The sequence below is a fragment of the Dermacentor andersoni genome, chromosome 2, assembly GCF_023375885.2.
Source record: "Dermacentor andersoni chromosome 2, qqDerAnde1_hic_scaffold, whole genome shotgun sequence".
Taxonomy (NCBI): Eukaryota; Metazoa; Arthropoda; class Arachnida; order Ixodida; family Ixodidae; genus Dermacentor; species Dermacentor andersoni.
Window position 1 is genome coordinate 180,745,176 of NC_092815.1, and position 20,211 is coordinate 180,765,386.

Sequence of the window (20,211 nt, forward strand, 5' to 3'; positions counted from 1 at the left end):
TGGGCGCGTGGGGCAGTATTCATTACGCCAAAGCACTTCATTAAATGCTCACGAATGCTTCGCTCCGCATAGATTCCAAAATGTGCTCTGAACAGAGCCGGTCACAAGCACTTCTGTACTGCTAGCACATATTGGGCGACACGTAAGCTGATTCTTTACATCAGTGCTGTCATGCGCATGCGGTATTCCGCAAGACAGCAGCAGCCACGGGCAGCAATGTCCGGGAGGGTTTGCTAAGACAGCTTTGCCTTATTGTTACAACACATTTCACATGGTTGCATGAAACTTTCGGTAGTACCCATCCCACGATGAATGCCGACGTAATGCGATTGGTATTAAAGCAAATGCAGCGCAGACCGCATTGCTGAAGACACCTTTGTTTACAGTCTCGTTTGCAGCCAATATAGGCCGAGAATGTTCATCGCATTAATACACCGGCAAGCCACAGCGTCTACACGTTCGGACTCCACAAAAAATGAAGCTTCACTGAACTCGGTCTCCCAGCTGCGGCCACTTTTGTACTGCTGGTACTGCAGACCTGCCATTCAGTGACCTTGGCATAGTTGTACGAGACTGGCTCGACGTGATTTGTGCGGTGAATTGGCATCTGCTAATACCTGCTGCTGACTCAAAGTGCCTCAGATAGGCTAAGAATGCTAATTCTTTTAATGCTAAGTGGCCCATGTTGTCCGCTAGGCAAGATAGCGGCGCACACATACCTCGGGGCAAGCACTCCCAGAGCATGTGTAACCACTGGGTAGGCGTATAATGGTTACACATGCTCTGGGAGTGCGGGTCGACATACCCCCAGTTAAGCGAGGACGAGTGGGATTCGCTTCTGCGTAGCCCCGCTCCAGACAAGGAAATCCTGGCTTGTGCGAACCTCCGTGACTATTCGTGCAGTTACTATTAGACCACACGCGTTAGCGAACACACCACTAATTTCCTTCTTTCCTTCCCTCCTCTCTCTTCCTGCCATCTCTGTTTTCCTCTTTCCCATTCCCCCGGTGTAGGGTAGCCAACCGGATGTTATTCTTGTTAACCTCCCTGCCTTCTGCTTTTATCATACCTTGCTCCTTCCTGGCTGTCCAGCGTGCCCATGACCGGGCCAGTGGGCTAGACCTGCCGGTCCCGATGTGGAACTAGGGTGCGCGACGAACTCGCGTCCTCGCAGTACCTCCAATAAAGTTATTTCACTCACTCACCTACCTCGTGGTCGAAGCTTGTAGACAACTTCGGTCATTGGGTTGTCATAGACAGACAGACAGACAGACAGACAGACAGACAGACAGACAGACAGACAGACAGACAGACAGACAGACAGACAGACAGACAGACAGACAGACAGACAGACAGACAGACAGACAGACAGACAGACAGATAGATAGATAGATAGATAGATAGATAGATAGATAGATAGATAGATAGATAGATAGATAGATAGATAGATAGATAGATAGATAGATAGATAGATAGATAGATAGATAGATAGATAGATAGATAGATAGATAGATAGATAGATAGATAGATAGATAGATAGATAGATAGATAGATAGATTCTGCGCTAAGAAGTTACATTATGGAACACCAACTAATGAGATATCTGTCATTAATTCAATATAATAAATGAAAAAGAAAACTTACGTGATAGCTCCATAGGTAGTGCGCCCGACACTCGAATGTTCATTACTGCAGTAACATGAGCTCGAATCACAGTGGTGGCCGTGAGGACAAAGCTTTTTGTTTCTTCAGATTATGGCGATGGGGAATTTCAGGATGACGCGGTGTCCTGGCGAAGGCAAGTGAAAGTTGATGATGACAAGCAGTAAGCGTAACGGAAACGATGGACAAGGGAAACGCCGCTTCGTGCACTCAACTGTTGTAGCGTTACTTTGACATGAAAGATAAATACGCACATACAAGAAACACAATTCAGGCTATAAGCGAACTTCGGCAAGGTTAGTTGCTTTTTATTCTGTTAAGAGGCGCTTTTTTTTCGTTCCTATTTTCCTTCAAGCGAAATAAAGCAGCTGTTCATTTGAGCAAAATTTAACGCTACAGAATTACTTTATTATTTCTAAAAAATGCACCATGAAGGCTGCTCTTATGTCCTACTTATCGCCTACAGATGGTGTATTTTGTTATACGATCTCTACATTATGGCTCCTACAGTGTCGAAAACTTCGGATGTCACTCACGTCCGGCCCCATTAATCTGCATATATGTGCATGATGATCAAAAATAAAGGGCGATGATTCGCTAAAGATTTTATTCGGACATTGTAGCGCGGTCTCCTGATACCTCTAAAACAGCCCAGAATCAGCATATCCTTATTGAACATAACCATCACTAAAGTGACTACAAAGCTAGGCCAGCATGGGTATCTACTTATTAAGCACTGGACGCTTGTTGAAGATCTGCGTGCTGTAGTATATGTCCATAGGAAAATAGGAAGTACGTAAGTTGTAAATATCCATAAGAGGAATAAACGAGCCACGTTTTGAGGCAGCAACAACATAAAAAAGCATCAGCCACGCGATACACGTCTTTTCGTAAGCGGAAACGCTGAAAAATATCAAAATAGTGTTGATTCTATGTATAGGGCACTATACAAGACAGCATACCTGGTTCAACGCCAATAAAAGTAGAAAAAACGCGACACGAACAAAGATAGTAAGAGTCATCATGGTATATTAATGACTCAGTTTCTACAAAAACTGGAACCTGCATGATAGCCCAGGCGTTTTCGTTTCGGCTACGTGCCAAAGAGCGAGTTAAGTTACTTTACTCCAACCAAGCAACAGAGTCCTGATGTTCTACTTACCATATATTTACAATTTTATCCGTTAACAAAGAAAAAGCGCGTGAGTATGCACGTATAAGTTCCAAATGTATCAATCGCACGCAAGCATATTGTGCGGCGTTACTGTGCGCCATCTTTACTTCACAAGCGTAGTTCTGCACGGGACGATAACAATCCATGGTGTAAGCCGTTCACGTTAGTTGTTCGACCCTCCACAATATCAGTGGCCGGTGTCTTCTGCAGCAAATAAGCGCGTAGATATAGGCAACAGTATGTTCTTTATGCAAAACAAACACTATAGCCTGTATGCCAGCCACTTCCTCATAACCAAAGTTTCCAGTGTCAAAAAAAAAAAAAAAATGAAATGACGTTCATTTAGCAAGTATGGGCACTTACGGGTGGACAGCAGTTTTTAGCAAAACAAGAACAATATCCATATTACGTGAACATGCGCGCTGTATCGCATCGTCACGTATTTATATTTCCCTTTACGACGATCTTTTCAAGCTTTGAACGATCCACCTGGCTGAAAGCGCACCAACGTCTTTAAGGTCTCTCTGAAGATCAACGAATGAGAGCGCCGAAGGATAAATTTCATTCACTTGGGCAGAGACATAAATTTAAGATCTCATTGCCTATTCACCTTGCCTAGCGATCGCTTCTTCGTATTCGGTAATGTCTTGTCCGTCGCACCGACTCGTTCCGCAACGGGTAGAGCTTAGAATGTCGGAAATTATATCTTCTCTGCTCGACTAGATGCAAGTTCGGCTGTAAAATGGGCACGTGATGAGATGACTAATAAGCGAAGTTGGGCCTCAAAGAAGCGCATGTAGGTGCGTGAGTGTCACGAGCAACTGAAACAGACTTGCGACGCGGTTCTTTCCGCTGTTTGCCAGAGGCAGGCTCAAGATAAGTCGGGTACCTGTATAAAAGTAAGGAAAGCTCGACTGGCGGAACGTATTGGGTCTAAGTGAGATATACAGCCGTTGTTCTGCAGACAATCGCAAAATCGACGTCTAGCAGCGTGTTACGAGTGAGCTCGCCGTCTGAGCCGTTGCTACCCCGCATGTTAAGTGTATAAAAGAAGGTCGTTCCTTCACTGTGCGTCACGTCAGCGTTAGTTTGCGCACAACTGCTTACCTGCTCGTAGTGCGTTGGATGTCTGGATGGTAGCTGCACTCCCTGAAAGCCAGTTCGCAGTGGATCAGACGTTAAGCAATTGACATTTACGTCGCTGACAGGGCGCAGTGTGAAACAGAAGCAATGGTAGCGCATTGATGAAGTTCTGTCGCGCACTCGGTTCATTGGCACCAGTGAGCGCTCCTTATGCGGGTTATATTACTGTCAATGAACCGAGCTTGCTTCTTATTTTCGTGAGTTGTGGGGGAATTCGCCGCTCGTTCGTAAAGTAATCTTGGGACCAGACCATGCCTGTCGGCTACGCAGCTATGTGTTGTTCATTTCTTTGCACTCTATAGTGCTCTGCTGGATGTCATTCTAGATGTATACGTCTGGTCAATTTACCTCTCTGGGTATTTGTTCCTTCTAGTTTGTTTGCCGAATGGCACACAAGAAAGAAAAAAAAGCAGCTGACACTTTGCACGAGTGAGTAACACTGGTGTTTTGGCTATTTCGTTGTGCGTTGGAAGATGTTTTGCAACACGAACGTATATGATCTTGATTGTATTGTGCTTAATGTTACACTGACGGAAGAACTAATGGACGAACATAAAGAAACAAAACGTGGACGTACGTGAACGTACGTAGCGCCATGTACGTCCCCGTTTTGTTTCCTTATGTTCGTCTGTTAGTTTTCCGTCAGTGTAAGACTAAGCGTAACACAACCATGAACGTCCACCAAGTACCCCTTGTTCATTGCTCTACTTAACCACCGTGTAAGTCGACAAACTACCCGTAACGGCAGACACAAAGGAGCTCGATAGAAGCAGTGTCCCTGTGAAGCGCTAACGACAAATGAACAGCGAGAACACAATTTCGCAAGCGCTGTCGGATCCGTGCGTTGCTTTGTCAGGCGTGTTTGGCGGTGCGCTCATGCGGGATCGAGGTGCCACCGAGTATGCTCGCGGCTTTGGGCGTGTGGACTCGGGTAGACTGCGTTTTGCTACACGTTGTCTGAGACCACTGATACCCGCTTATTGCGCTCCACTGCGCTCAAAGACCCGGAAGCGATCGAAGAACGTCGGAATGGATTACCCCTTGATCACTGTACTTTTCGGTGCTTCTGAACGTGAACCAAACCTAATTTCACCGGTAAACGCATATATTTTTTTATTGCTCTTCCCACATTTCTCGAACGCAAGGCCACCACACTGTGCACAGTCCACGCATTTGTTCGTGCCGAACTCACTCTGTCCTCTTCGTTCCTGCTGGACCGTGCTATTGATTGTCCAAAAAACTGTAACTTTGATCCCAAAGCTCCTGTCTCTGTGTATAAGAAGAAAAAAATATATAATTTTTTGAGCCTTTTTTCTGAGGAATCGGTCGTAACACTTAAATGAAACGTGTATTCAAAGAAGCGGTGGCCGCTTTTTTCCGGCACATTCACAACGACGAGTCTATAAAATGTGCACAATCTTTTATTATATACACTTTCGCTCGAAAGTCGAAGCAGTGACAGCGATAGGAAGCACACGAGGTTTGTGCTGCTACTTCCCTGCGTAAGCGTAAGCGAAAAAGCGTCGTTAGAGCTCCGGTGGCATCGCGGGCGCACCCATACACATGTTCAAAGGTGAGCAGACACGCAAATAACGTCATGAGCCACAGCGGTGCCACAGAGCGGCCTCGAAAAAGCGCCATGAATGCGCCAGGGACGCCGCCTCCCGTAGACGTGTACCGGGTTAACTTCCATGAACTGCCATCTCTACTACAGATGTAGGCGTCTATATAGGATGCAGGCCTTGTTTTCGGCAGAATTACTTAATGATAAAGATACGCAAGCCTAAATGCTCTCATCGCAGCAAGCTTACATTATCAATAGTGCAATTTCTTTAGAAAGCAAACCTTCCTAAGCCCACTTTTTAAGCCAATATGTACATACAAAACAGCAAATTATCGCCATTTCACGTATTTGCTTTATGATGATTACGTGACGTACGCACGTAAGGCAGATTTTCTGTGGTGCCTGCGAGAAAATACTTTCGTGGTAAAAAGGAAACAATGGTCGCAAATATCAAGCCATTCTTTTAGCTTTCTTGTGCGTCGGTTCTTGCGTGCCCTAGTTATTCATGTAGGGTTGATAGTAAATCACATGCTTGTACTCATCTGTAGACAACGCCCAACTGTCAGTACTCTCAGAAAGCTAACATCATAGGGGCACACAGACGTTTCTCTCCTAAATCATTGCGGATATCCTGTGATGAAATTGAAGTTTGTCCTTCAAGGTCAAGCTCTATTTGTTTAGTATCCGAAGGCACGTGTCCACAATACAGATATGTATTATACGTATTATATGCATTATCACTCATGACCAGTTCCGCAGCATCGATAACATTTAACTAAAGCATAAAAAACTAAACTTCAATGAACTGAGGCGACAATAGCGCAGGCTTCAGCACACTATAGCTTACAAAACGTTTAAAGTGTCCTTGTGTGTGAGCGGCTCTTGAGAAAAAAAAAGAAGAGGTTATGTATATATTTTGAGCTCCCAGGTTTTTGACGTCGGGTGGGGCTTGCAAATGGTGCTTCCTGCGTGTGACTTTCTTCCATAGCCATTTCTTTTTGTTTGAACTTGAGACTGACCCCCAAATATTGCTTTGTGATTTTCAGCAATGAGACGTCAATTCTAGATTCTGTGGATAACCTGACGAGAAGGTGTAAATTGTCTCTTTATACCTTGATTCAACGGCAAAGACGGTAATCTGCCGTGGTTGCTCAGTGGCTATGGTGTTAGGCTGTTGATCACGAGGTCGCGCCATCGAATCCCGGCCGCGGCGGCCGCATTTCGATTGGGGCGAAATGCGAAAACACCCGTGTGCTTAGATTTAAGTGCATGTTAACGAACCCCAGGGTGAAATTTCCAGAGTCCCTCACTACGGCGTGCCTCAAAATCCGAAAGTGGTTTTGGCAGGTAAAACCCCATTATTTATTTTTAAAGATGTTCACTCTTATAAGTGAACGTCTTTAAAAATGCAAACCCATGACGCAGTCGTTCCGCGCAGAAAGACAGTGGGACACCTACGTTATCTATAATTTCCGCCAGCTTTCGTAGCATCCTTAACAAACAAGGTCAGCTTAATTCCGCCATTCACGCTTGTAATGCAGATGTTATAATCGCAACCGAAACGTGGTTAACTCCTGAAGTTAGCAAATCTGAGTTACAAATTTCAAATTTATTCACTGGTTTTCGTAAAGACCGTGTGGATAGAAAAGGAGGCGGTGCCGTAATAGCCGTAAGAAAGCATATGAAGGTAAAACCCGTTCCTACTGACAGCATTCTTGAAACTATTTGGGTTGCATGCTATTTATCAGCTGTAACCGTGGTTATTGGAGCATGCTATAGGCCACCCGACTTTCTACAAGATTTTTCTGAGGAACTGCACTCTGTATTAGGCTCCGTCCAATCCGAATATAATAACTCTCCCATAATTTTGGCCGGCGATATTAACTTTCCAGCCATACAGTGGTCTGCTTTAAAAACCCCTAGCATGCGCCAGACACGCGATTGTGCAAATTTTGCTGACCTTTTAGAATATTTTCAGTTGTCTCAAGTTATCGAAATCCCTACGCGGCACAATGCTATTCTTGATCTGCTTCTAACAACACACCCAGAACGTGTTACCATGGATGTACTAGAGTATATCAGTGACCATCGTGCACATACATTGCACCTTTAAAATACAAACCGTGAAGAAACCTCGACAAAAAGGAAGATTTATGACTATTCTAAAGGAGATCCCGAAGGCTTAAACTCTGAGCTATTTCCTTTTTACCTGTCATTAATGCAAACGTATGAAAACTGTTCATTGCAAGATAACTGGATTCGTTTTCGTGACGAGTTGTTAAGACGGCGGGAGAGACACATTCGAAAAAAAATGGATCTATGAAACAGCAGACAAGCCATGGTTTACACGAGAGATTAAGCGATATTTGAATAAAAAGAAACGTTTGTTTCGAAAAGCAAGAAGCGCGACATCTGTTGAAGCTAAGTCAGAATATTTATCGTTTTCTAAAAATGTGCGTTACATATCGAGGGGGCCAATTATAAGTTTTTCAACCAGGATATTTTGCAATTTCTAAAAACAGATCCAAAAAAATTTTGGACGGTCGTTTCTTCCTCACCTGCAAAAGAATTACCTGTTTTTGACACTGAGTCTGGTGCTGCACTTGATGTCATGGATGTTGCTGAGCGGTTTGGTTTATTCTTTTGTAGTGTATTTAACGACGAAAAGCCCCTACATATGTCAACACAGTTTTCTGATAGTTCACCATTTATGGAATGTATAACTGTGAAAAGTGACGCTATTGTGAAAGCTATTGAGCGTTTACCATCGTTTTCTAGTCCTGGTCCTGACGGTATTTTTACTTAGCTACTAAATATGACAAAACACAATTCTCGTCTTATACTTACACTATTGTTTCAACAGTCTCTCGACACCGCCGAAATTCCAGACGACTGGAAATTGGCACATGTGATACCATTATATAAAACCGGCGACAAAAACAAGCTAACAACTACACACCTATATCCTTTACGTCTGTTGTGTGCAAAATATTTGAACACGTGTTATCTTCTCAAATCATGCAGTACATGGCTAGCAACCACATTCTATTTGCAAACAAGCATGGTTTTCAACGAGGTCGGTCATGTGAATCCCATCTTCTTGAACTAACTACAGACATTCACCTTAGCCTTCCCGAACTTACACAACCTGACGCCATATTTATAGATTTTGATAAAGCCATTGACCGGGTGGCTCATAACTGCCTCATATATCAACTGAAGCTGATTAAAGTTGAAGAAAAAGTAATAAACTGGGTTAAAGAACACTTAAGTAACAGACGACAAGCTGTCGTAATTAATAATGTCCGTTCGTCATTTCAACCTGTTCAGTCCGGTGTGCCCCAATGTTGCGTTTTGGGAGCCACTTTATGTTTAATTTATATAAATGAAATTCATCAAGGTATAGACTCAGAAATCCGGTTATACGCCGACGACTGCGTTCTGTATCGGCCATTAAAATGTAAGGCTGACTGTGATAAATTACAAAATGACTTGAACAGGATTGAAAGATGGTGCTCAGACTGGCAAATGAGTGTAAATACCTCGAAAACTAAACCTATGAGATTTACTACTTGCAGTGAAATTTCGAAACAAATATACTTTCTTAATGATGAGGCTCTAGAAACCGCAGAAATATTTAAATATCTAGGTGTTCACCTTTCTCCGACTTTGTCGTGGCATAATCATGTGGGTTGTATTGTTTCCGCTGCATGCAAATCTCTTTTCTTCATTCGTCGAACGCTTCGTCAGGCTAATAGTGATACCAAGCTTCTTGCATATACCACCGTACTTCGTTCAAGGCTTGAGTATGCCTAATTTATATGGAATCCACGCCGAGCACATCTTGTTAACAAATTAGAATCTTTTCAGAACAAGGCAGCATGATTTATTACAGGTGAATATTCACAACATTCAAGCATCACCAAAATAAAACATGACCTAGGACTCATCCCATTGCAGACTAGAAGAAAGATACCTCGCCTAACTTTCTTCCATAAGCTTTTTCATCACCCAAATATCTTCTCTCAGGCGCACTTCTTACCATCTAAAAGAAAATTTCCACGAATTGATCACGAATTTAAGGTCGAACAACCATTCGCACGTTCTAAACTATTCCAGTTTTCATGTCTGCACTTAGCCATTTCGGTATGCAATCATCTCCCAAGCAATATAGCCGAAATAGCTGATCATATTATATTCAAAGAAGCACTTAATGAAACATTCGGAAATTAATAACATTAACATCTCTTCCTGCATTTCCTCAGATGTCAGAGGATGTAAGATTATTGTTTGCACAATATAAGAATTGGCGTATGATGTTGCCGAATGAGAAGTGATGTAAAGGTCGCATACCATGTACGAATTCATATAAGGATATTCGACTTACATGCACGTTGCCTTATACCTTTGTATATCAGTTGTTCTCCCCCCCCCCCCCACCTATGTAATGCCCAAGCTGGGCCTTTAGGGTAAAAAATGGAAAAACAAATAAGTAATACAATTTCTTCACCAAGAAGTGAAGAAATTGTATTACTTGATACCATGTGCCATTCCTCCCATCACTCGCAATAATGGGTCTAGGAAAACGCGGCGAGGCATCTTACGCTGGCACGAAAAATAGTTAAAACTCGCTATAATGAAGTCGGTAAAATTGGCAATTTGCTTCGTTATATGGAAATTTAGTTCTATTGAAATTCGACCTTTTATGCAAATAAGTACAGTCGCCGATCAATTCTTTTTACACGAAAAAGGGCCGCAGAATTTTCCGAATTATCGCGCAATCGAAAGAAAGCAAATTTGATAGAGAAAACAATTTATCTTGATAAATTTGGAAGTCGGCGACGAATGATACGGTTTCATGCCAACAACGTCGACGATATCTTCGCATCGGTCGTACGAATTAAGCGAAACCTGCCACGCTCTCGCGTGCACTCCACCGCAGCGGCTGATACCGTCGTCCGCACTGGGACAACGCTAGCATAAAAAGCGCCGGCAGCGGGGTGGAAATGCTTCGTCTGCCTCTCACTCCAACGGGTCACCGAAACTCGAAATTGCGCAACCTCCAATACTAAATGCAAGGGAGGACAGCTTACATGGTGCCACGCCGTCTCGGCACGCCCACTCTTTGCACACGCGGCAGACTTAAAGCAGGGTGCGCGGCTGCGCATGCGCTCAGCCGCGCTTACAGCCATGCGCAGCCACTGCCGAGACGCGCGCCATCTTAGCCCCCACTCCGCCCTCCGCGCCCCACTTCGCCCCATCGCGCGCTTGATCGCGTTGCCGCGAGCTCACTCCCCTCCCCGTCTTTCCATTTGCTCGCGCGGGAATGCGTCACTCGTGAAGCCACTATCTTTTTGTCTTACCTTCGCACACTTTCACTCGCACCCAAAGCACACTGTGCGCGGGGCGCCATAGGATATTATTGCACTCGGACTTTATACGCAACATGAAGCGGCTCCACTTCGGTGGTCGCTCTTGCCGCGTGCCGATGCGTATGTTTGCAAGCTGCCGCTTGTAATTCAATCATTTGACTATGTGCGTCCATGGAAGTTTCCATTTATTGTCTCGGCATTTCTTTTCGGCGACACTGAAATTTCGTTATATTGTGGTTATACATACATGGTGTTCTATGCACGAAATGCTATGAAAAGTTAAATACTTCGTTATATCGAGAATTTTGTTATATTGAAGTTTGGTGTATTGAAGTTCAACTGTATAACTGAATAAGGTCACATATCAGAGAGTCAGCTATCACGTGATCGCTGTATACTTTGGTGGCTGGTAGGCTCCGTACACAGTAAAAAAGAAAACTCGAAAAGTCTTCGTATCAACACTGCCAAAAGTGGCAGTAGTGTACGCGGTGCAAGCGTGCTACATGCTCGTTACCGTACGCCACGAACGCAGCTGACCTCAAAGCTTGAGTGTTATGACAGTGGGGCAGCATTCTGGTCATACAGAAACACCGAGATTCTGTATCATTGCATAGCTGCCACAATGGCGCGACTAAGCGCGAAAGGGCTTGACAAGTGCTTTGGCAAGCAGAACAGCAATTGCATAAGCACAATAGAGAGAAGTGTAGGCATGTTCGCAGTGCAGAACTCTAGGAAGTTCTAAAAATAGAGGAGTATGATTCTATACGCTCGTCTCGACACGGAGAGTGAGTGCATTCTGGTGCCATGCTTGCATTTCACAAGATATGTGCCCCATCGCGTTTCCATGTGCCAGTCACTTAAACACGGTTTGTATTGCGTCGCGAAGGCGAGAAGAGCACAAGCTGATTCACTCTGCAAACAGCGTGGGAGGAGCGCTATACAGACCGGCGCAACTAGATTTTCGCTTAAGAAAGCACAAAGCAGGTCTCATACTCGTTCACACTAAAAATCAGAATCACTGCGTCACCTGCAGCCCCCGTATCATTGGGTTATTGGGATCAACAACTCCGCCGCCATGTAAGGGCTGTTCTTATAGGTGGCAGCCACTTTAGCTCTTCCTATAATGGCAAACAACCGTCGGTGGCTCGTTCCGACGCACTGTCAGTGAGGAAGTGCTGCAGAGAGCAAACAGCTAGGCCAGTTTGGCCCGTCCAACGACTAACGCGCGCTTTACCTTCAAGAACGGCGCACATGTCTTGCGTGACGGAAAGTACATTTTCGCTGGCTCTAACTCGCAGCCACCGCCAACAGCAGCTCAGGCCCCTTGAAACGCATTTGAACGACGGCCGCTGCTCTGCAAACGGGTGCGCATACGTGCGGAGATCTAAGTTCCGGAGGGAGGCGTCTGCTCCCGCACTTCTGCGTATAAGCTCGACGTATAGGTGGCCACGGTGGCATGCGCATATCCGATGAGCAAACACGCGACTTGCAACTCGGTGCGTACGAATGCACACAGACTGGCGGGCAAGGTATTGTCCCTGCCGTCTATCCTACCCCTTCTAACGCTCGCTGAGCCTTTGGAATTCGTTATGTGTGCTTTTCTTTTTCATGCTGGCTCGTAGTACCAAAGTAGTGCTAACTATACACTACTATGAAAGCGCCTGGTTTTCGTGCAGGGACCACTGGTTCTGCACTGCTCCAGGCAGTGCTAAACTCGTGTGGCCGACACATCTTACGGGGACACACTGAACGAACAAACACCAACTTTGTACCGAAGCACTTGTTTTGTGTTGCATGTTCGTGCCTACACCAGCGGTTTTTTTTTTTTTTTCCGAAGAGCAGGGAACGCCGTCAGGAAGCGGCCGTCTATTGCACAAGTGACTCCGCTATTTTTAGAGCGAGAACCTGCAGCTGTTTCACACTGTTTCATTCTCATTATAGAGGTATATACACCGTATAATTTGGTGTAGGACTTCGAGGTTTGGCAGACGCGCCAGCCGTCAGCGTATACAAGCACAGTAATGGAACTATCGGACACTACTGGAAGCAACAGACAGAATAAGCGTTAGGCTAAGATGAAGGGTGTATTTTCTATATGTCGCTGCTTTATCGCAAGGAGAACGTCAGATGGCGGCTTATACTGGATTTATAACAAGCAACCGGGTTGTGCGTTCCACAGCAAAGATAACATCAGGAATATTCTATATCACAACCTGTTAACCGAACTTGGAGAAAGAAAGAGAGAAATTTTCTTAATAACTGGAAGATAGCCGGCAACACGGCTTGGCAAGTTACACCAGGGTAGAGTCTGCTATAATTTTTCTAGTTCACTGTAACCAAGTGCGAGAAATGTGATAGGTGTATACCTCTAATATGCGAACCATTCTTGAAGCCTAGAGATACGTATTTCAAGTAAACACAGAAGATTACAATGTTGTTGCAGCGCATCAATCTTCAGAAATATTGGCACATATACTTGTATACCCTTTTCAAGTGACCGCTTTTCGCAGTCTAACAAATGTTATCGCTTAGCATGGGACGCGCCCGCATGTATCGGAAGCTTCTCGAATGTTATCGATGGTTCTTTCTGCTGTCTGTTGTCACAGAAGCTTGTGTAATCTGATTGCTTGTGCGACGCGAATTGTGTAGAACTTTCTGGAACACACGCGGGCACGAGCGATGGCATGGCATGGCAAGAACTTTATTTTAGTCCAGAGAAACTAGGGTCCGAGGGCACAAGCCCCCAGGCTAAGTCGGTGGCTCCGCCCACGTAGGCACCGGTAGGCCAAAGGCTTTCCCGATGTCGTGAGCTCTCCGGACGGCCAGAAGTTGATCTTGGAGGACTTCCCTGGATATGCGCTGACTCTAGTCCTCCTCACTGTTGAGATCCGAAGCCCTTTGGTTGGGGCACAGCCAGAACATATGATCAAATAGACACGGAGTGTGTCCACAACTTTTACATTCCGCGGGAAAATCCCGGTCAATTTTGTTAAGCACAAAAGGTGTAGGATAAGATTTAGTTTGAATCATTCTTAATGTGACTGCCTGAGCTCGGTTGAGCTTCTGATGGGGGGGAGGAAAAAACCTCCTGCCGTCCCTATAGTGTGAGGTGATCTCGTGAAAAGTAGTAAGTGGGTCTTTGTAGGAGCCGCAGTCATCCTGGAGCAGTTCCTGATCTGATGCGCGGCATGTGAGATCTCGCACAGCAGAGTGAGCTTGCTCGTTAGGATTGCAGCCACTGGGGCTGACCGAGTGGCCCTGATGAGCCGGAAACCAGACTAGGTGTGAGCTATCCAGTAGGTCGTAATTATGAGTATTAATACTGTGTATAAGTAACTTGTGTGCTTCCACTGAGACGAAGCCGGCTGAGTAATTCCTAATAGCTGTACGGGAATCGGAGAAAATCGTGGAGCCTCTCCTCATTGTAATTGCAAGTGCTATGCTTGCTTCTTCGGCGGCATGAATGAAGCTCGTTCTTAGTGACGCCGCGTTTATTAATTTACCGCTCTCACCGACCACGGCAATAGCGTAGCGGTTGGCCGATCCATAACTAGTTGCATCGACAAAAAGAGCTGAGCTGTGTTGTTGGTGCAGTTTACCCAGAATGCATTTGGCCCTGGCGTCCCTTCTGCCCTTGTTGTACACAGGATGAATATTTCTAGGTATGGGGTCTACAACTAATTGTGTCTCCACCTCCTTGGGTATTTTGAACTTAGAGACGTCTCCTCCTCGAGGCAGTATTCCGACTTCATCTAGAATTTTACACCCTGGCTTAGTGTTGGAGAGTCTTGCAATTTGTGACATTGAATGTGCCTCAATGAGCTCATCTATAGTGTTATGAAGTCCTAACTTGTTGAGGAGTTCGGTACTCGTTCCGTGCGGGAGTCGCAGAGCCCTTTTGAGTCCGGAGCGTATAAGTGCGTTTAGCTTAGCCTTCTCTCCCTTCCCCCAGTTCAGGTATGATGCAATGTACGTTACACGACTGATGAAAAATGCATGATATGCTCTGATGAGATTGTCCTCCTTGAGGCCTGCATTTCGGTTTGAGACCCTGCCCAGGAGCTTTAAAGTACTGTTGGCCTGACCTGTGAGACGGTTTAGGGCCGTAGCGTTACAGCTCCTTGCGTCAATCAGAAGACCCAGAATTTTTATTTGCTCTACTCTGGGTATGACCCGTCCTGTGTTGTCTGTGATTTTTATTGGCAGAGTTTCTAAAGGCACAAGGTTTCTAACACCTTGTCTCCCCTGTCTGAAGAGCAGCAGCTCAGATTTACTAGGGGATAGCCTGAGTCCGGTGCCCTTAAGGAAGGATTCTGTGGTGTCTACCGCTGCCTGTAGTGTCTGCTCTAGTGCTGCGAGTGACCCCCTTGGGACCCACACTGTGATATCGTCAGCGTATATGACGTGCCCCAAGCTCGGGATTTTGGACAATTCCTCCGAGAGCCTGTGCATGGCAATGTTAAAGAGGAGTGGGGACAATACTGAACCTTGTGGTGTGCCGTTGTTGCCTAAATTGTATGGACCGCCTGTGACTATCCCGAGTTTGACCCGAGCTGTCCGATTAGCTAGAAAGGACCTCACATAATTGTAAAAATTGCTTCCCAGGTTCAAGGTTGAGATTTCATGTAGGATATGTTTATGTGCAACCGTATCAAATGCTTTGTTAAGATCCAGACCCAGGAGGCCCTTTACGTCCCTGCTAGGGTCGTCAATAATAACCCGTTTGATCATGAGCATGGCGTCCTGTGTGGATGATGCCTTCCGAAAGCCCATGAGATTGTGTCTGAAAAGCTCCTGGTTTTCTGTGTTCTATTATCCTGTTATGAATAGCATGTTCGGCTACTTTGCCAATACAGGATGTCAGTGATATGGGCCTGAGGTTCTCCTTTGTTAGTGGTTTGCCGGGTTTCGGTATAAACGTCACCTTGGCCTCCCTCCATTCCGGTGGGACAGTGCCGGATCTCCAGTGACTATTAATTTTGACCGTGATTATGTCTATGGCATCATCGTCCAGGTTTCGCAGAAGTTTATTTCTGATGCCATCCGGACCCGGGGCAGATCTCCCATTTAAATTAAAAAGTACATGCCTTATCTCAGCTGCAGTGAAGTCACTGTCCAAGTCCGGTTGCGATATTCCGGAGTAAGGTTCGCTTATTTCTTCTTCGTTTTCATATTCATATTTAAGTGACAGGTACATGTGTGCGAGGTCGCTTGCGACCTCTGTTGCTGTCCGCCCTATAGTTATCTGTTTATTGACGAGCCTGTTTATGGCGAGGTTTGTAGTACCTCTGGAGAGCTTGTCATTAAGTAGGCTCTTCAATAGGTTCCATTTGCCTCCTCTGCGCAATCTGCCGTCTGTTTCTAAGCAAGTTTCGTCCCATTGTTGACGGGAAAGTTGAGCCGCGTATGTTTCGATATCACGATTAACTTGGGCGACCTTGGCTCTAAGTCTTCTATTGAGTCTGTGATTCTTCCATCTGGTTAGAAGGGCATTTTTCGCTTCCAGCATGTGAGCTAGCTTGGGGTACATTTTTGGGAGTTCGATTTCTGTTGAGACTACTTTAGTAGCTTTATTATTCGTTGCCTTTAGTTGATCTAAAAGCTCCTCATAAGATTCGTCATCTATGCTGGTTTCCTTACGCAGCTTACGGAAGAGATCCCAATCCACGTATTCATATTTCCTTAGTGGTGGTGGTTGCGTCTGTAAGATGACTTCAATTATGTAGTGATCACTTCCTAAATTCTCCTGCAGATTGTCCCATGAGCCTTCAATTCCCCGAAGGAATGTAAGATCGGGGGTTGTATCTCTGGTAGTGGAGGTACCAGTTCTCGTGGGGAAGTTAGCATCTGTAATAAGAGCAAATTTCAATTCACTTGCCGTGGTTGCTAAATTAGTACCCTTGACGCTCTGATGACCATAGCCCCATTCTTTGTTGGGAGCGTTGAAGTCCCCAGCCACTACGAGTGGGGCTGTATCTGCCTTACTGGAAATGCGGCCCAAGAGGGTCTTAAAGTCCCTTTTCCTATCTTGCGGAGAGCTATAAACATTAGCTATATACACGTTAGCTGCTTTTTTGTTCTTCAGGATGAGTCCGGTCATTTGTGCTTCTAGACCAACCTTGTACTTGGGAAGCTCGTGAGTTTCATAGGAGGTACCCTTTCGAACCAAAGTCGCTATTCCCCGACCCCCTGGAATGGTCAAGGTTTCGGAGTTGTAACCCGGTAGAGAGATATCCTCCTTAGCTAGTGTTTCCTGTAAGAGAATAACGTGCGGCTTAACTTTGGCCGATCTAATGAGCTGCTGCAGGGGAGCCTTGCGCCTTCGGAAACTCGCGCAATTCCACTGCCATATTTTAATGTTATTGTTGTCGTTTGAAGCCATTATGATACCACTGGTTCACTACCCGAACCCCTAGAGTCCGCGCTCGGGCTACCATTTGTGCCTCTGTGGACTGCCGATGCAGCCGCTGCGCTTGCCTTTGCCTTAACTTTAGGCCTTTCTAGTTGACCCACTCGAGCATCTAGATTAGTGATGAGCTCTATGATTTTCGCCAGAGTCGTGTCTATTGTGGCTAACCTTGCACCTATTCTGACTTTTTTGTGTTTGGGGGGTGCCTCACTCTCTCTCATCTCCTCTGCCTCAGAGGTTTCTAAATCTTCCTCCTCTGTTTCGCTAATGGGAACGGGGTGGGGGGCTTTACGTTTAGGTTTGCCGGCCAAGGATTTTGGAGCCGTTGTCTCCATCTGACTACGGGGTGTTTCGGACCTTTCTTTAAAAGATTTGAAAGCCTCCCTGAGCTCAGACAGTTCTTGCCTTAATTTCCGATTTTCTGATTCTAATGTCAATATTCGGGGATTTGACTCACGTTCCAGCTGTGCCCTACCATTAGTACTCCTAGACCTTGCCCTTGTCGGTTGTCCTGGTTTCCCAATGCCTCCGTTCTTGACTCGATCGGCCCAGGTTGCTCTTGGGGTCGACTGTGAACGGGACCTCGATCTTGCCCCAGGTCCTCAGGGTTGCGGGTCAACACCAGAACATTCTCCAGAGCTGGGTTGTCCTCTGGATCGAGAACGCCCTCTGGAGCGGGAGCGCCCTCGTGAGCTGGAACGTCCTCTCGTGCGAGAGCGCAAGTTGGGGTCAATTTCTTGCATGACCCCTTTTACTCGGGAACCTTCGATGGCTCATGTAAAAAAGCCGATGAGTTTCACCCGAAGATCAGATTTCGACGATCGCCGACTGTGTTCGCCGCTATCGTTGGGCTTTAAGTGTAGCCTGTTTTTGTGGCCACCGGTTCGCCCAATAAAAGTTACTTTCGTCATTCACAGTATTGTTACTGTGCTCTTTGCCGTCACTAATACGTGATAATATGTACCCAATGTCATGTTGCTAGATGTGCATATGCTGCAGCATGCCTTTGATTGCGGTTGATGCATGCACGACATATTCTTCGTGCCTCCGTTTTTTATGACGTTCACTTTTACTTCAATCCATGTATCTGCGTCTTAGTTAGGACGTCCTTATAAAGTGTCCTTTTGCCTCTTCGTTCCTCGTGCCTGCCGCTTTAGATATAAAGTTCTGGAGCGCCACTCCCGGGACTGCAGTGCATGGCTCTACATGCTTCGATGTTCCCCAGCTTTAATTTGTGCTCGCTGTGTCACGGACTCAGATGACCATTTTTCTCGCCCGCGTCGCACTTCCGCCGATGATTCCTTAGGTAGCACCTAGTTTTGAGTCTTCTGCCAGACCCAACTGACAGAAGGAAGACTTCATCCACAAGAAGTGCACTAAACTCGAAGTCGGGACGCTTGTACCTAAGCTACCGGATGACAGCGTTTTCAGAAGCATGCATGCTTCAGTATGCGAAGAAATTACTCGAAAATTTTAGGCTGCAATTTAGGAAGAGGCAGTTCGTAGTTTGCTACCACAAAGGATGTCGTCTGTGTGGTCTGTCTGCCCAGTCAAAAAATGTTTCCAAGCAGGACTCTGGCGCGAGTTAGTTGTTTCATGATCTTGAAGCAAACTTTGAGCAGTGCGAAGAAAACAAGACGAAAGACGAGGAATGAGTTTGTGTTTCTTCGTGTTCATCATCTTTGGTCTCGTTTTCATCGTGCTGGTCAAAGTTTGCTTCAGCTTTTTTTTTAATACTGCAAGAAACATTGAGCTTCACGTCAGAGTTATTGAAGTCTCCCTTGTCACCAGTAATCTTCACAAAATCTTATGCAATACCCTGAAAAGGGTGATCAAGGGACAATAAATGATGTTAAGGATGTCCAATAAACCACATTTACTACCAAAATCTGTTTGGGCATTGACGTATTTATAGCTGTTGTGCCAATACCACGATGTGTTCTCTAATACGCCCATCACTGCAAAGCAAATGATCAAAAGTCTTGCGAAACCTGCTTTTTAAAGCCAAGCTTTCTTTGCTTTCTTCCCCGAATTTCCTGTCTACTCGTCCGCCAGTTTCTCGCAGAGTAAACTAGGCAAGACAGTGCAATGTCATATTTGGTCGATGCCGGTTTTGATAAAATCAAAATCCGTTGGATCCCGGAGACTGTAATCAAAGGTACTCAGGAGTTCTTGGCTGATCCTTACACCAGTGTTCAATATGTGTCCTCACACGGGCGTTAATTTGTTAGCAACGCGAACCAGTGCTATAACCAGTGTAATTGCTAATCCTGGTAATGCTATCCCAGTACACTTACTCAGGTGTAGGACGTGGACCTAGTTCATTGCCTCTTCCTTCGTCTATAAGATCGGTTTGTCGTACAGTATATATAGGAAGCGGCCTCACCCACACAGCTGGAATGTTAAGAGGGAAAGCACGAAGAACATTTGCCGTTTAAAGAAAATTCACATAGGATAAAGGACTTCTCACCAGCTAGACTCAAGCAGTGAAGCTATCTGCGGTCACATGGGTCGCGTGGTGGGAGTGGTTGGTTGATCAGGTGTTCGTCAGAGTTGTTTAAGAATTACACTTGCATCGCTATGTTTCATACTTCTCTCTACATACACGTCTGTCTAGTCACAGCGCTTTCTTCACCACAAGCAAAACATCACCATAGCCCGAAAATCATCGCTGCATCCACATCGCATGCAGGGAGACCATGCTAGCTAGTGTTCACATTTAACAGCGGGTGCAAGCAAAACATTTATTTATTTTATTTATTCATACATACGGCAGCCCCTTTATAGGGCTATTGCAGGAGTGGGCTAAACAGAAAGAAGTCATATAGAAAGAAATACAAGTAAACGATAGCATATTGAAAGTTCACAAGAAATAAGGCAGACGACA

At 45.4% G+C, this 20,211-nt stretch overlaps 1 long non-coding RNA gene across 1 annotated transcript in view; it reads right to left on the reverse strand.

The window, feature by feature from the left end:
- Window positions 1-5,134: 5,134 nt before the first annotated feature.
- The window catches only part of LOC129387222 (uncharacterized), a 74,573-nt gene continuing 59,496 nt past the window's right edge, over window positions 5,135-20,211 (reverse strand). Inside the window, exon 3 of the long non-coding RNA XR_008614486.1 lies at window positions 5,135-5,248. This is a non-coding gene — a long non-coding RNA (uncharacterized lncRNA). The remainder of the gene's footprint in view (window positions 5,249-20,211) is intronic.